Here is an 18,256-nt window from a genome sequence, read left to right on the forward strand (position 1 = left end):
TAGATTGAGGCGGAGGCAGATTCCGATTGAGATGAATCTCCGGCGTGAGCGGTTGTCTAAGGAACAATTACAAAATGCTTCCTTTAAACCATATTAAAAGGTATTAGATGATTCATTTCAGATGATATCTAGAAAAACACAACCATACATAGTAGCTTCTACTTCTGGGGCCGATGAATCGTTATTCCCTGTCCATCGGCCTCGGTGGCGATGTAAGCGGTTTGCGTGTCCTTGTTGCGTGCAAAGTTCTATCACACTTTGTTTTATTGTCGCTTCTCGCAGAGTTGTTAAGAGGCGGCGATGGGGACTGGTACAAATGGGGGGGGGGGTCAGGGGGTTATCCATGGAGGTGTCAGAGTTTAGCAAAGTGTAAAAAAAAAATAAAATACATCAGATGCATCAGGGCAACACAATCCCCTGCTGGTCACAGTATGAATCACCATATATTCTTATTGGCCTAAGCCCTTGTTATGAGTAAATACGTCCACAGGCAAGGAAGGCTGGCAAGGTTCACAGGAGATTCATCCAGCAATGGCGGAGGGAAAGTCACTGCTGTGCACGTGTGTGTGTGTGTGTATGTGTGTGTGTGTGTGTGTGTGTGTGTGTGTGCCACATACCGCTTAGGGAGGCTAAAGAGAGGATAAGGAGATCAGCGGAGGGGGAATATCACGCCTCTTAAGCATGTATACACTTTCTAACTTTTACTTTTTCACCCAAAACCCCTAAATAAATCCCCACTCATCTGAGCATGATAGACCCCCGCCCCCTCCTCGCCTCACCCCTCTGGAGTTTTCCTCTAAATAATCAAACCCCTTCTTATTTACAGACTTTGGCACGGCCACCGTGCCCTCAGACATATTTCAAAGAAAAACTTGAGTATGTTTAACAACTGCGCATTATTTCTAATCAGTGATGCTTGTTTGCAACATATCGTGCTGTGTTAAAAACAGCAGCCGTATATCAAACCAAAACCAAAACCACATCAAGTTTTTTCGCTTTTTATCCATCTCCGCCAAATTATTTATTGCTCCCCGTTCCTTGTCTATTTAATGGATGAATTGGGTTAACGGACAGAAGAGGAGGAGGAGGAGAGGAGAAGGGAGGGAATCGGAGGAGGAGGGGCGAAAAGAGAAAAACAGTTTCATATTTCTGTAAGCCTCAAACTTTTGGCAAACAGAAGAAAAGAGAACTTGGCCCTAATTCCATCTCACGCTGGCGTTTGTGCATTCTAAGTTCTCGGGGGCTGCTCTGGCGGAGGGCCTGAGCCCGTAAATTGGATATTAGGGGGCGATATAAAGGAGCCTGTGTGTGCTCCCGTCCCGGGGAATTATTGCCTCCAATATCCCTGCGTATGCGTCTAGGGCTTCCGAAGCCGGGGCCAGATAGATCCTCATCTCGTGAGGGGGCCGAGACTGCATCCATCGCTCCTTAACTTTTATGAAGCTCCCAAGCTCTACAATGGGATTTGCCAGGGTGTCTTTTCCCCTTATCCAAGCGGGGGGGTGGGGGGGGGGGGGTTGTGACAATGCAGATATAGCTGCATCCTCCGGGCTCCAAAGCTCCGACCTCCTATTTGAATACAAGCATTCCAAATTGTTAAGTGGCATTCTTTTTTTCCCCCGTGAAGCCAGCTCCGTGGAGAGATTTCTCGCCGGTTTTAGAAATGCTTTTCACTCTTTTCTTCCCGACTCCTCTCTCTCATTTGGTCTTCTTTGCATCTTTTCCTGTCCCCTTTTTCCTCACATCGCCCACCTTTCCACGTGTGTGGATCGCCTCTCCCTCCCTCCGTCTTTCTTAAGTCTTGTTCTCCCATACGGACGGCTTCAGTGACTGCCCCGCCGTACTCTCTTCGCCCTCACGCCCCCACCTCCCCCCTGCTTCCCTCGGGTAATCCTAAGAAGGGGCAACGCCATCAGAGGGTGTGAAATTAAATACATTACAGCATTGCGGATTAGAGTGTTTCATAGGCAGTTGCTCATCCACATCAAACTTTAGCTTTTTAAAGCCTAACATTTGATCTAGGTTAGCAGCCGAGGCCAGGGGGAAAGGGGATTGGGACACTTGTGGGCCCCGGAGAGCACAGAGGGCCGTACTCACCAGCAGAGAGGAGCCTGTTCAGAGGCAGACAGAGGGAAAGTAGACGGTGGAATAAGTCCTATCCTGTTGCTGGTGAAGTTTAAAAAAAAAAACCCCCACACGTTGGAATGGAGGAAGTCGCGACGAGGAGTTGGACTAAAAATTTACAGCTTTTGCTCAAAGTGCCAGCAAGCAAGGGAAATAAAGCAGGCATGTGTTCTCTTTCATACAGCGTACACACACACACACATATATATATATATATATATATATATATATACGAGGACAGCGTAATCCGGGAATTAAATCTGCGTGGCCACAGAGCCGCGCTCGACCCGAGCACACGCAGGTAATCATATACCTCTTTCTAAAAGTAGTAAATGTTAACGTGCCACTTCCCGAACTAATGAGAATTACTCACATCGTCCATCACATCATCACAATCCGGGGGCCCTCACATGGCCGCCACCTCGTACTGCAGCAAGCCGAAGATTACAAACATATACTCTATAGTCGGTGAGAAATATTGTCCTTAGACTGTGACCAAACTGTAAATTCCATAAAAAGAAATCTCAAGTTGTGGCATTTTGCCTTAAAATAATAAAAAAAAAATGATCCAGTGTCTTTCATCACTGCGGCTGTCAACTCAGTTACACGACAGCGTATCATACTAAATATTATATTGGCCCATATATTAAATGAAAATAAATATGCAAACACAAAAATATGCAACACAATATACCACACTTACAATACTGTTTGTGCATTAGTTTGGAAGACAACAGCTACTCAAAAAGCTTTGTTCTCTTAAGTCTATGTAAATTCTATGATGAAATGATGTAATATTATTATGTATTATATTAGTGAGTAACAGACTAGTATATATATATATATATATATATATATATATATATACTTGTAGCTCTAGAGGCAGCACTGAGGTGGAAGTCATTGTAGGAAAATGGCTGCTTTGAATCATGGAGTCACTTTCACTGACGGAATATTTCGTACGAACTGTGTGGATCGGAGAATTGTCTATCTACTCTGGGACCTTTCTTACCCAAATTAGATGGAGCGTTGAATTAACTCTCATGCTAACTTTGATACACGTGTCCCAGTGTTGCCCTCACACTCAAATGAACACTTGTGACTTTGCTACATGTCGGGCTGTGAGTACCTGACCAGATGGACGTTCCGCGAAGTCCTTCCCTGGTGATGAGGTCAGATGCGAAGGGGAAGTCGGTCCAGCTGGGATCGGTCCTTTTTTCTCTCTCTCTCCTTATTGCTCTACTATTCTAATGAGTCTCCGGGGACGCCGGCTCTCACTTAATCCACTCATCTATTTTGACTTCCTCCGCCTGAGAAGAGTAACCTCAGAACTCCGGTAAAGGTCATGTTCTGTCAGCTTTGTTCAGTGACATCTACTGATGCAACTCCCATGCATAACCCCCCGCCCCAGAGTTTGGGTTACATGGCATCTGTGAATATGCCGGGGAAAAGAGATATTCCGAGGTCATAAGGCGTCAACGTCGAATGTAGTATGCCGTTGGATGCTGAACCGAAGGGGTGCAGGGAAAGCTCGGACTGTTGTGGGTTATGTTTTTTTGTACCTTTTGAGTCCATTATCCCGTTTAATCCGACTGAGAGCCGGGATCTTTTCTCTGGAGACGCGTGGCCCAAAAAGCGGCCCAAGAAAAACCAACAGCAGCTGCCTTTAAGACCAAACGCAACAACTACTTAAAGATCTGACGGACACAACAGAAACATCTGCGGTGTCTAGACATAGCAACGTATTCAGAATGAGTAAGAGCAGGACGAGGTCGGGGAACCTACTCACAGAGGTGTCGGCAGCACTTCCAGCCAAGTGACCTGGTACGGTATTAAAAAAGCTGCATTTCATCTCAGTCCAAAAAACAACAACAAAAAACTTGTCTGCTTAAATTTTATTTTCTATTTTTTTTCTCCTACAGAGACGGGAGCTCTCACGTAGAATCCCGAGGCTTCCTGACCTCTCCTAACACATTGCCTATTTTTGTCTCTTCATTATCGGAATTTTGTGCGTGCAAATAAAATGAAAAAAAAAGAAACATTTCTATTTCATGAAATAAAACGGTCTCCTTGTGAGGCAAACAACATCAGTCAAATGAGGGTTAATGAGGCTGTGGCCACACGCAACATCGCACACTACACTATGCTGCAATTTCATTTTAAAGCAGTTTTACAAAAGGGAAAAAAAGACACCTGAAAGCGCATAACACGCTACTGTTCGCGTACAATGGTCATGCAAATGCCGATGTGACCAGGAAGCGATTGTGGAATGTCTTCACTGGAGTTTCAGTACGGTTCAACCAAGGTGCTTATCGGACCGAAAACCTTTTTAGTTGTCAAAAACTGGAAATGTAATATTTGCAGCCCCTTTTCACAAAGTGATCGGCCAGATGCATATTTGTGAACGAGTCTGGAACCTCTCAGTTCATTTTTGATTTCCAAGGGGCGTTATCAACGGTCGCACCCAGTTCAGTTTAATGGTTGTGAGTGGTCGGACCAGTTCAAGGACGGATGAAAAACAGTCTGACTGGGGGGAACAGACCCATCAGAGAGAGTGAATAGACGTGAGCCCGCTGATTGGTCTGGTTTCCAGACGAGGCCAGATGTGCCCGGGTGAGGAAATAAGCTGCGTTTAAACTTGTCTCTTAGTATCTTTTCATATTCTTCACATAACCTTCCTTGAGCGATTGCGACAGAACGAATTCCAACCGTCGAAAAACCGTGCGCTGTTATTTCCCATCCCTACAATTACTGCCGTCTGGCACCTCTGTGTGACAGGCTTTTCACACCGCGCGGCACATCGGCGCAGCTTCACCCACTTCCTGTCTCCGGGGCACAATGAGGTGACACGTACATCGTACGAATTAAATAGTTTGGACGGTAAACCCACCCTCTGAGCAGGCTAAACCGTTACAAATGAACCACATCACAGCTTTTTACCTACGAATCCACGTACGCTCCTGTGCACGCGGCGGTTATTACAGCAAGCCATTGACGGCGCCAGACCTGACTGACAGATCTGGTTAACTGCAAATCCTCCATCAACATCGGCGTCATCTTGAGATTGCCGCTTGTAAAATAGTGGGCCACTGAGAGACGAATTATTGGAATTATTGTTTGAAGGAATTCACAATATTTTTGCCTAGTATTAGGTTCCAAACCTTCATATCATCTCCAATCTGTCATGTGGTTGGGAAAAGGTGGTAAACACGCGCGCGCACAAAAGCAATTCACCGAGACCTCCGACTTATCGGAGCATGAATGACCGAAAATGGCATTCGCCGAGTTCTCGCTGAAGCTAACCCCCCGACACGTGTATTCACGTCTGCAGCCTCCGAGGCGCCGAGCCCGGCCCTTTGTTGACAGGCTGACGTGAAACATCTAGGTTGACGGCTGCCGTCGTCTTACATCCACTGTACGAACAAGCTTCTCCGACAAGCGACAAGTCAATCATCCTCAACCCTCCTCTGGTAAACACGCAGCGCTTGAAAGAGACGCCACGCGCCCCCCCCCCCCCCCCCCCCCCCCAAAAAAAAAAACCCAACCGGCACACGAGGACCCTCGCCGACAATGACACCGAAGGGGGAAAAAACAGATAGATAAAGACAGAATGGGGTGGTAAAATAAAGATGAACACAAACAGAAAGGGGAGCAGTCGGAGGTGGTTGGAGGGGGGGGGGGGGGGGGGGGGGGGGGGGGGGGTTGAGAACGCTGGCTGGCTGTGTCTCTTTGGTGAAATCCAAATGAGAGTGTATAATATAGGCTCTTCATAGGATTGATCCAGAACATTCCCCCCTTCACTGGGCTTTTCTTCCTGTTCAAATTGAGGGATTACCCCAGGAGGAAGTGCTTTGATTAGGCACAATAGGCATCTATCCTCTGTTGATTTGTGGGATTGAGGAGGCAAATCCCTGACAAAAAGCTGATGCAGAGAGCGAAGGCCGCTGGATGATGCCTGGCTGAGAGGGGGGGGGGGGGGAGGGCGGGCGGGGGGGGGGGGGGGGGGGGGGGGAGTGTAGGACAGTTCCATAGAGACACAGCCAGCGGATGGCGTCTTCCCAGAAAAAAAATATTTGGCAAACGGTGAAAAAAAAAAGGGGAGGAGTCAAGGTTGTGTCGGAGGTCACGCGTTGAGGGAGGGGGGCTGGCGACGTCTCATGAAGTTCGCGGCGAAAGGGGAGAGAAGAGCATCTGAAATAGAGATGCAGATTCTTCGACGGCTGCTTCGTGCGACTGCTCTCTTAATTCGTAGACTTCTATTTTAACAATATTTATCCGCAAATCAAGAAGCGACGAGAAGAATTCCGAGTAAACAGAGAGAAGCTGTTGTGACAAGCATCAAGGTATGACAACTGAATGAAACAAGAAAAAGATTTGTTAAAATCGTGTCGCATCCACTAACTCTTACGGCTGTCAAAACTGTCAGTGGGCACATTTCAAACTTTGAGGAGGTTGAAAAAACCCCCCACAGCTAAAACCCCTTCAGATCCATTTCCTCATGTCCCCTTCAACAGGGGCCTTAAGTGAAAAACGTGTGAATAGCTAATTGTGTCGCAGAGTAAAGTTTAGGATAAAGAACTCTCTAATTTCTACACTTGGATAAAAGGTTAGTGTGTGTGTGTGTGTGTGTGTGTGGGGGGGTGGGGGGGGGGGGGGGGGTGGGGGGGGTGTAAACAGGCTTCTGTTCAGGAAATCGACTCAACACACGGAGCAGCTGTGTGGGGGTTTTTTTTTACCCAAGAGTGGCGGCGAGGTAAATAAGAGGATCAGCCTCCTTTGAGAAACAGTTACCTCAAGTCCTTCCATTGAAAGTCTCTAATCTGCTCTTTCTCCCCCCTCTCTCTCTCTCTCTCTCTCTCTCTGGTTACTGTTGCAGGAGACCACGGACGGTGGGTCCCCCCTCGGCCCACCGGGCGAGCCCCCGCTGTCGCGAATGAATCGCCAAACTCCTTCCGAACACTGCCGCTATCCAGACTTCCGTTGGGGGACCTGGAGCCGCACGGCACAGACAAACATGGGCTGGGTGTGGGGGAGTGTTGTCGGATTTACACATACAACTTCAGGGTTTTAAACTAAGTTCCCCCCACCCCCTTCTCCATTCTCCCCCAAGGTCAGAGCCCGAGCTCTGTCGCCAGCGTCGCCGGTGCGACACCCCAAAGGTGCAGCGGAGGCCACACGCAGGGGCGAACTAAAGGGGGCGTGTTTTACCTGTTGGAGGCGAGAAGAGCTTCGGTGAGCTGAAAGGGGCAAAACTTCAAAGGAGGTGGTGGACGGGAGGGCGGGGAGGAGGAGGGGGGTTGGGGGGGGGGGTGGTGGTCTCTCATTTAAAATTCTTCAGTCCAGTCCCTGGGATTTGGTTTAATGAGCTGAGAAGCAGGGATAGACAGCTGACTCCTGACTGGTTGTGTGCAAGTGTGTGTTGAAAAGAGTTTTCCCACCACCGAGTCCTCCAAGTGCACGTATGCAAGTTTTGGTTTGCCAGACTTACTGTGGCCCCACACACACACACACACACACACACACACACACACACACACACACACACACACACACACACACACACACACACACACACACACACACACACACACACACACACACACACACACACACACACACACACACACACACACACACACACACACTCTTTTCCTCTGAAGCCTGTCCAGCGCTGGAGAGTCCACGCACTCCCACTGTAAAGGTCCAGGGAGGTTTTTTTCGCCAAACTGCAGCAGACTGGGTTTCTACTCAGAAGCCGCAGCGCTCGCTCTCTCTCTCTCTCTCTGTAAACGCTGCCACTGAAACTGGTCAAAGCTGGCTGCTTTAGTGGCTCCAGAGCTGCTGGCAAGCGAGCGTTGGCAGGCCCTGCATCCCCCGCCCCCCCCCCACCCCTTATTTTTTATTTCCCTCCCAGCCTCCATGTCTGTGTGTGTTTTATCCACTCAAACAAGTGGCATCTAAAATATGGAGCTGCGAGCCCTCGACACACACACACACACACACACACACACACTCACGTCGCTCTAATCCATCCTGTGTGTATTCAGCCTCGTCACGGAGACGTTCGGGGATCGTCGCCATGTTCCCTCCGCGGTGGGTCCTGGACACCAGCGTCGGCTGCCGTCACCTAGCACCTTCTCTCCTCTCCTGTTGTCCTGTTTTTCCACAGACGTCATCAGCGCCGAAGGAAATGATGCCGTGTCGGCCCCTTTGGCAGAGAAGGCAGACCTGGAAAATAAGAAGGACACGGGAGGGATAAAAGCCTTGGTCGTGACGGTCGCCATTTTCGGCCGCTCGCTTGTAGCAATGCGTGAAATACAGTTTAGAGCGACGACCCTGAATATTTCATCTGTTGGGATATCAACATTCGTATTGATGCCAAAACACGCAGCCAATCTAAATATAAAGAAGTGTAAGCATCAGTGTTTTTGTATCAACTGCCGCATGAAGTAAACCACTTTCTTCTGCAGTTAAAAAGAAAATGACAATGCAGAGTAAACGGTGTCGTACGTACTCGTTTGGTCTCGAGGTCTGAAGTGTTCAGGCTTGTTAGGGAGTGTGACAGAGAGGTCCAGCTCTGGCAGACAAAGCCGAATATGACACTGGTGTTAATCTCCAACCCGGCAGGGGAAGCAGTCCTACAGAGGGATCCTATTACATCTTTCATTGGGCCCCAGCGGGCCCCATCCTGAACAGAGGGATTACTGTGGGGCTCTTGCAGTCACTTAGCCATACGCTGCCCCCCCCCCCCCCCCCCCCCCCCCCAACCTCTGACATCATCAGACGTGGACACGATTAAGCAGGAATGCGTGCGTCCGTGCGTGTGCGTGCGTGCGTGCGCTCCTGTCGGCGGGAAACGGCAACATCACGCTGATTTACAAGACGTAAACAATTAGCTGTCGGATTTTTTTGCTGTTGTTTTGCCTCCGTGCTGCGAAATAAACGGGGCCGCGGATCATTATTCGTTAATGAACGGCAATTGAGTGAAATTAAACTTATCATCAGCAGATGTGACGGCCGGGGCGGTGGCACGTCGCCCAGAAGTGGGCGGAGTGGTGGCAGTGCGGCGGGCGCTTGCGAGAAAAAAAAAAGAAAGAGAAAAAGAAACAGAGCAGAGAGGAAAGAGGGAGGAACGAGGGAGGAACAGGGGGAAAGGGTAGAATGCGAATGAGGGTGAACGAATTTGAAGGGGAGAGAGGGGGAAACGAAGAGAGGAAAGAAAGGAGGAGAGCTGGCTGTTGGCGGTGACAGCTGCTCCGGCCTCGACGCCCCGAGTTCCCCCGTTGACCTTGGCGCCGTGCGACGGCACGTTTCGAACGCCCGTGTCCCGTCACGTGCGAGACGGACGGAGCGGACCGAGCGGCGGCTTCATCGAGCCGCTCCGTTGTGCACCTGTCTCTAGCGGGACACTTTGTCCTTCTTTTTTTTTCCTCCTCCTGACTTCATTGTCTCTGGATTCCTGCCGTGACATCAGCCTGCAATTTACATCCAAATTCGAATCAGATGAAATACGAAAGCGGCTCCTTCCTTCACTTGTCTTCTGGCCATTCCCGGTTCTCGCTCTCTTCCTGTAGCCCCCCCCCCCCCCCCCCCCGTCTTCTCCCATCTCCTCCTCTCTGATCGCGTCGAGGCCACGTTAGCACAAATGCGACATGACTTTCACTGCACGCGGCCTGCATGTCTTTATCGACGCGGCTCTCTGAAGTGGGCTCAGTCTGGAGCTCTGGCGGGGAGAGGCAAACTTTTGATCTGACAGAACATCGGCGTTCCTACGAGACCAGTAAACTGGAGAACAATAACGACGCTGAAAAACAGACTGCACATGAAACTGAGTCACGCCGAGAAGCATAATAATAATTGCAGCTAAAGTTCAGTCCGTGTCTGGGGTGTTCTTTTCTCTTTTGAGCGGCTCTGGGGTTGGTGTTTTGTCTACGTTTAGTAATTCACGGACAAACATCTATGTCCACATCCGCAGAACTATCAGTCAAACCACAAAAAACCCACTCGTCTAGATTAACACGACCAAATATTAATAGAAATGCAACAATCCTGTGGCAAAGACATGGCAGGTGATATTTGGATTCAAAGAACCATCCTGCAGAAGCAGACCTGGTGTGGGCGGTGCAGCTCTTCGCCCTCGACCGGTTGGGATAGTGGTTTAACTATTTGGGCCCGTGTGGCAGATGCCACAGTCAAGTAACAGACAACATGTTATGGTGTATATACGGCGGCTGAATCCTCGGGTTCAACTTCTAAAGCAACTAACCCTGGACCAAAAAAAGGAGGAAGAAAGAAATTAGGCCATATGTTCGACAGCCGCGCTTCAGATCCGCGAATGGTGCAAACCAGCTTTTCGGTTCACTCTGCCTCACCCTCAGATTTCCACACGCAGCCCGGGAACTACACGCCCCAACACGATCCAAAAATCGAATCCGGATCGCAGACACTCCACGACACGGGGCCGCAGTTCGAAGGTGGAGAGGGTTCTGTGCAGCAACAGCGAATCCGGGGCTTTTAAACCTCAAACATCGCCGCTTTAACTCGCTGCCCCCGGCTCCTCTTTGGATGTGGCTCCTCGTCGCCTTCACTCAGCATCCACATCAACATGTTTGCTGCGCTGGCAGTGGCAGAGGGGACGCAAACACACACACTGTGAGCCTGCATGGCTGGTGGGCCAAGAGATCACAGAGACAAACATATGTTCACTGGAAGCCTTAAACCCTGGAGGATGGAGACTGGCAATCTTGCAATCTTGTAACCTCCACACACTCACTCACTCACTCACTCACTCACTCACTCACTCACTCACTCACTCACTCACTCACTCACTCACTCACTCACTCACTCACTCACTCACTCACTCACTCACTCTCACTCTCTCTCTCTCTCTCTCTCTCTCTCTCTCTCTCTCTCTCTCTCTCTCTCTCTCTCTCTCTCTCTCTCTCTCTCTCTCTCTCTCTCTCTCTCTCACTCTCTCTCTCTCTCTCTCTCTCTCTCTCTCTCTCTCTCTCTCTCTCTCTCTCTCTCTCTCTCTCTCACACACACACACACGTACAGAGCCCCGTCCAGCAAGCTATATTTTTTCATTATTCATGAGGGAGAAAATATTCAAATAATAATGAGTTCCTGCTCCTGCACCCGACACAGTTTCTGTGGTTCATATTCTGACACGAGAGAGAGAGAGAGAGAGAAATTCCAACCACCAGCACACTTCATCCTCCTGCGTGTCACGCGTCAGTCTGACCAGAAACATGTTATAATGTTATAATGATCTTTAACATTCAATATCTTGAGAGGAACTATGCCTGTGGTTTTGATAGTGTAGAAATGAATCGAGCAGATGTGTTGTGACGTACAGATTAAGTTTGAGAGGATGTTATCGTTTGGAGAATTTACCAAAAATTAGATAATAAATTGCTGAACTTAAACGAACATGTATTTAATACTAATGTATTATTCACTTGAACACGGAAAAATATTTGACAATAAAATAGGTGTTTTGTGTATGTTTGCTGACTTTACTTATTTTGCATTTAAAATGTTGGGAAAAGTATAACTAATCAAAAACTGAACTTTAAATCAGTTAGTTATTTAATTACTGTATAGGCCACACCAGGCAGAATAGAATAGTTTGGATATTTGTATGTCAAATACATACTAGGGTTAGGGTTACTATACTAAGACTGTATATATTGAGAATCTCTTAGCCTTTAGCGAGTAGAATAGAATAAAGTATAAATAGAGTAGACCACACTACAATACACCAATAGAATAGAATAGAAAAGAACAGAATAGAACCGTTACAGATGTTGAGAAAACCTTTGTTGGATACAAGAGCAGAACATATATTTCGCTGCTTCCTGGTAGTAAATGTGGTTGTCAGCGGCTCCTTCTCATGAACTCTCAGAGTCTGACAATGTCTCCGCCACATGTTTTTACCTCCAGCTGAACTGGGGGACATCACTTCGGTGGAGCAGCAGCGGGTCTCCCGCTCGGTCGAGGTGTCACTCAGCCCTCCGTCGGCACCAAACCGACTAAAACAAACCGACTCGGCGGACCTCGTCTTTGTCCTGCCCGTGTTAGCTGTCCGTCACTTTGATTGGCAGACAAGTGTCAGAGTGGGGGAATGTCGCGGCGAGCCGGGAAGAGAGCAAAGAGGCAATCTCAATATTTCATCTCGACCCCCTGAAGAAGGGGCTCGGCGGTCGCATAGTTTAAATTCTAATCGTGTTAGGCCACAGGGGCATGTCATTTAGAGAGCCAGCCTCCGACTCGCCGTCCCTCTGCTTTTCCTCCCCGGCCCAAACAAATTATTAGAGGATTCCATTATTTCTCCATTATGCACGTGTTTGTGCGGGGCTGGCTTGCGACAGGCCGGGGAGAAAGAGCACGGGTAAGTGGGCTTGGTTTAGCTCATCACAGGCCAATACGTCTGGCCCTGGACACAGCTGGGGTCCTCGGGGGTCCCTCAAATTGGTGATCATCGGGGCCCTAATGCCGCTATTTTTGCTTCTAATCATGCTAATCGTGTGCAAAAAGAGGATGCTGCTATCTCTGTTTTTCTCTTTCATACTATTTCGCTTAATTCGCAGAGGGACAAGTACTGTAGCATGTGAGGACCTAACATTTTTGCTGGTTGTCACTGATGTCATGCATTAAAGAGAAAGAATGGAGGGGGAATTCTTAAAACTAAATTTGCCTTTAAAAGAGCCTGTGGCGAGAGTTTGTCTCGTAAACCACCGTTTTGGAGGGCAAGAATGGGATTTTTTTTTTCTATTTTATAATCCAATATGAATGAGAAATACCTTTCAAATACCTGAAGAAACAAGAGATAATGGATTACCTCTGAAGGTTGTGCTGTATTCAGACCACTAGGAGTTTAGATGTTCCTCCGGGACACCATGACATCACGGGGGGGGAAAAAAGATTTTTCATCTACATCTTCATCTGCGGAGGAAGATCATGCAATTTCAATTATAAGCATGGACCTTGTGATGATACTTGTTTCTTTTATATATTCATAGCTGCCTGCATTTGATGGCTGATGATGGAAACTTTTTAAGAAAAGCACATTATTTAAACTGATTTGCTAAAACACACTTTTAATGTTTTTACAGGTTCCATTGCTTCCTGCATTTTTATGAATGAAGACAGGAACAAGGTATTTTCTCTCAGTTCACTACCACCTGCACAGATTTTTTTTTTTTACATCCGAAATAAGAATTATGTCTGATTCACAAAGGATTTAAATGACTGACATTTATTTCTATGATGCGTTATGTCGGTGACTAGTCCCAGGTGACAATAATATTTGTTCAGGGTGATCTACTATTTCATGCATAAAATATAAATATAATCTCCACTGGCACATAATCTCAGAGGCGACCGGGACAATCACACACAAGCAGCTATTAAGCCGCCCTCCACGGACATCACCGGGAAAGCACAAGACGCTCTGTGCATAAGGTTCCTCCATTCATTATGAATGAGAGCGGGGTGGGGGAGTTTTCCAGATCATGAAAGATATAAAAAGAGAATTGTACTGCATGAGGCGATAATCCATATTTCTGCCTCGGCCAGTGTGTCGGCGGGCTATTTTTGGCAATGTCCGCTGGCTGTTTTTAACGGCCCCGCATGTTTATAATGTCATGGTTTTATACTTTAACAGCTTCAAACAGATTTCCGGCAGTCACGGGGGCTATAATCATGGTCAGTCCATAACTCACCAGGGATTATTGATGCACTTTCAGCATCGGCATAACACATCCCGTTCGCTGGAGCCGGTGCCATCAGGTCCCCGTGCACCTCACGGTATCAGGGGGTAAATGTGGTCGTCGTGCGCTGGGCTGAAAACACAAGCAGACCGCTACAAACAGTGGCAGTGTTGGTGCAACCACTTTAACCACTGTAAGGGATTCAAAAAAGGAAATAAAAACACCTGTCGTCAGCATAATGCAACAAAATTCAACATCAACACAAACTACGGCCTCCAAAGTGACAACCTTTGAATTTGTCCCGGTGATTCAATTTGTCCTGTTCTAGGTGCAAAGGCCCCTAACTTTAGTTAAAGCCCCAGTGTGTGATTTTTGTACCTTTCATCTGGTGGTAAAGCTGCAAACCGCAACCGACTGAGCACCCGACAGGGGACACTTTGTGTCGGCGCACCGCTAATTCCTATCCCGGTTTCCGGCAGCGCGGGTTTTTCCGCAACCGTATTTAATGCTGCGTTCCATCATATCTCGAAACTCAGACCCTGGAAGTTGGGGTGGTGGTTTATTACCGACCTCCCGAGTTGTAGAGGAACGCAGCACAACACGACCATAGCAAACATGGCGACTCACGCCGAGGTCGGGTCCACCTCATGTTTCTATATTCAACTCGTTCAAAGTTGACGAAAAAAACATTGGTTCTTAGTTGCATGTGATTTTACATATATGAACACGTAGTTAAGGACAATATATTCAATTTCGGTGAATGCGTTCTTCTAAATATTACACACTGTAGCTTTAAAGCCATGCAACTGTCCTCGGGCGAGACACTGAACCCTACAGACGGGTGGCTTGCGTTGTAGCTTGCTGCCATCGTGGTGTGTGTGTGTGTGTGTGTGGCTGGGTGAATGAGACGCAAATTATAGAGTGAATTGGATTAAAGCGCTTTATAAATGCAGCCTGTACAGTCGTAAAATGTTTCTTGTTTCTTATATTGGAAAAGGCTTGACAAATACGCAGGACTGCGACCCACACGTCACTGCTCTGATTCAAGCGAAGCCCGAAAGGGAAAATTGCTTCGACCTTTGGCCATAGAATCTCCCGTGTCACATGACCGAGACGAGAGTGAAACTGCGGAAGGGATTAAAAACTTATTTTGTTGGGTCTCGGAGACTACAGCGACGCCATTCAGCTCGCTCAGCTTTCCCAACGTGGCTTTCCACACTCGGTACAATGTGAAGACGGCCGTCGCTGAATCAAGTCAGCGGGGATCATTTAGCCCTAATGGCCCTCCGACAACTGGACCCCCTGTCCGTCTGACCACAGGCCCCTGAGCGCCGTGGCAAAATGTCACCTCGGAAAATTAGCCATCAAGCGGGGGAGCAATTTTACCACCAGTTAAATTGCTAAATAAGTAGCCGGGCTGTAATAGGTAGCAATCTGGGGCTTATCTGATGAGATCATTTAGAAAACGTCGGGGGGGTGTGCGTGTGTGTGTGTGTGTGTGTGTCTGCATGCATGAGTGGACTGAGTAAAAAATTAAAAGTTATGTGGCTACAAAGCCAGTGTATAGCTGCATGATTGTGTATTTACAGGTGTGGAACTACAGTTTATGTACTCTGTGTGTGTGTGTGTGTGTGTGTGTGTGTGTGTGTGTGTGTGTGTGTGTGAGAGAAAGAAATCCAGGTATTAGTCATGTTTTGGGGACTAACAGATTAACTGTTGCCACAGTTATAGGGACTTCCTTGCGAGGACAAAGGGCAAGTCCATGTAAACCACCATGTTTTAAGGCGGTATGTGTTTGTGTTTGTGTGTGTGTGTGTGTGTTTGTGTGTGTGTGTGTTTGCGGCGGGAGGGGGCATGGCGGCAGAATATTATTGTTGATGGGCACCAGTTGCCAGCTGGCAGGGGGCACAAAGGGAATAGACGGGGAGCGGGTTGAACAATTGCTGTTATTCATAGCGGAGCCAACAGAGAAGGTCTTTGGCATTAAGAAACACACAGTACAGTGCAGGATTTGTGCAAAAAAAAACTTACAGGGGACTCACAAACAGGAGCGAACAGCTGTCGATCTTACGCCGCCGGTCAAGACCCACTCGCTAAGACCCACATGTACGACAATAACAATAGAATTTTGTCAAGCTTGTACAAAGAATCATCACACTGACAGTGTGACAAAATCGCACTACCTGTCTGACGACCAAACGTGTACAACGTTGTGTTTCTTCTTCTTCTTCTTCTTCTTCTTCCCCTTTGTTCAAACCGTGGAGTCGCTTCATTCCGAACAACCTCGTTTTTTCTCCTAACCCAGTTTTGCGGAGAGCTACAGTGATTGTTATTAAGATCAATCAGAACGGGGTCAGCACTGGAAGCCACTCGGCCCCGTGTTTGGTAATTAACGTTTCCCTGTGAATATCTCATGGGGGGGGGGGGGGGGGGTTGCTAATAGGAGGCTCGGCTATAGTGACAACACGTAGATGGAAGCGCCAAAGCCCCTCCAGTGTTTTTTTTTTTAGTCTGGACGCATTCAGTCGTGGCATTCACTTGCAGCTCGGTTATTTTTTTGGGACTGGGTGGTGCGGCGCCGGGCTTTAAGGGACAGAAGAACATTTATCAGGGATTATCGTTCTACATCGTCATCGCCGGCTACTTTAAAACTGGAGCGATAGGTATTGATATAATGAGTCGAATGACGGGAAGCTTTTTTAAAATTAGGTCTAGGTGTTTTTTGACTTTGAAAATGCAGACATTCAGACAGGGGAGGGGGGGGGAGAAGAATAAGACAGACAAAAAGACAGGATGTGATCCAAATAGACGGCTGGCAGGAACCGAGCAGGACCTCATATGCTTCCAATAGGACGAAATACGATGTACTCTCATTTGACCCCCTCACGCAGCACAGAGAAATGACTCGGCCTCACTTTTCTCAAGCCTTATCTCTCTCTCTCTCTCTCTCTCTCTCTCTCTTTCTTTCAGACGAAGAGAGACGGGGAGATTGGGGCGTCTGGACGACTGCCTTGCCTACTGGGGGGAAAAAAACAAAAACCAGAAGCCCCTTCTACGATCAGCCAGACCCGCGCCAGACCTCGGAGGCCTCATCTCCCTCGATGACAACACGGAGAGGGTAAACGTGTTGATGGTGGCAGACGGTGCAGGAATTCTGGACAAATGTGTCAAATTAGTTCTCGCGTCTGGGCCTCATTCTTCTCCACCTTCCTGTGATCTTTTGCTCCCCTCGCTCTCTCTCTCCGCTGCTCTCTACACCCCAGTCATTCCACCCCCACTACTACTCCCACGTACACCGCTCCATTCCTCTTGTGACCCTGTCCCCGCGTTTCTCGCTGCTCGACGTCCATATAGATCCACACTGGGAGGGAGAGAGAGAGAGGGAGAGAGAGAGAGAGAGAGAGAGAGAGAGAGAGAGAGAGAGAGATATTGGGTCAAATGGTAAAAATCCCGTGCTCACAGATCCCCATGAAAACCAAAAGACCCGTCTTTTAAATTTGTGCGGAACCGAATCTGATCGTCTATGTTGGGTGTTTGAATTTCATTTTGCTTTTATTTCATGTGTCTCAAGTGTTCATGTGCTTCTACAGAGAGCAGTAGCAATGGCTCCAGTTGTCATGTGGTCTTGTGCACAAATTATACTTTCAGCATTAAAGAAACACATTCCTAATAATGCAGTGCATCTGTCACATGGGGAATATCTGCCATTAACACGGCATTTCTGGTTAAAGTGGTCATGACAAACTCTATATCCTCAAAAAAAAAAATATATATATATATATGTCTGTGTTCTGTAAAACTACTTTGCTTCACCAAACACGTTTTGGAGGAAAAGGAATTGCTGCACACGGACACAAACACACATTCCTGCTCGTGGTTTTACGGTATTCCACTGATCTACAGGTGGAAGTACTGTGAAGAGAAACCCAGCATGCAATGTACCAACAAAGGCTACGGAAAAATGTTATTCTGCTTTACAAACGTTTTACGAGAAAGGAAATGCACTCAACACGTTTGCAAATAGCCACAGTGTGTGTGTTTGTGTGTGAGTGTGTGTGTGTGTGTGTGTGTACATTATATGTGTGCTCTCAAAGGCAAAAAAAACACAGAGAGCAAGTCAACACAGTGAGCGAGTGTAAACACAAGTGGGAATATGACGAAGTGTGTTGGTGTGTATGACCCAAGGACATACATACACTGTGTGTCCTCCCCAACTTCTGGAGTTTCTTCCTCAGATGCATTCTCCTCCACTTCAGCCCCCCCCCACCCCCTCCCCTCCCCTCCTCAATCCACCCAAGGCCCTGTTATAAAGCCTCTATATGTTACTGTATGAAGCCTCTCAGTCATTCGCTCTGCGCTTGCAGCAAAACCCCTGAGCAAGGTTATAGTGCTCACATGTACTGTACGCTTTATTTATG

At 47.7% G+C, this 18,256-nt stretch overlaps 1 protein-coding gene across 2 annotated transcripts in view; it reads right to left on the bottom strand.

The window, feature by feature from the left end:
- Positions 1–14,291, bottom strand: part of meis1b (Meis homeobox 1 b) — a 110,549-nt gene extending 96,258 nt beyond the window's left edge. For both annotated transcript variants that reach the window (XM_035605845.2, XM_047334926.1), the window contains exons 1-3: positions 13,851–14,291; positions 12,968–13,071; positions 8,142–8,352 (exon numbers count right to left, since the gene is read on the bottom strand). The gene's annotated coding sequence lies outside the window, so the exon portion shown is untranslated. The remainder of the gene's footprint in view (positions 1–8,141; positions 8,353–12,967; positions 13,072–13,850) is intronic.
- Positions 14,292–18,256: the final 3,965 nt, after the last annotated feature.

This window comes from Scophthalmus maximus, chromosome 10 (assembly GCF_022379125.1).
Source record: "Scophthalmus maximus strain ysfricsl-2021 chromosome 10, ASM2237912v1, whole genome shotgun sequence".
Taxonomy (NCBI): domain Eukaryota; kingdom Metazoa; phylum Chordata; class Actinopteri; order Pleuronectiformes; family Scophthalmidae; genus Scophthalmus; species Scophthalmus maximus.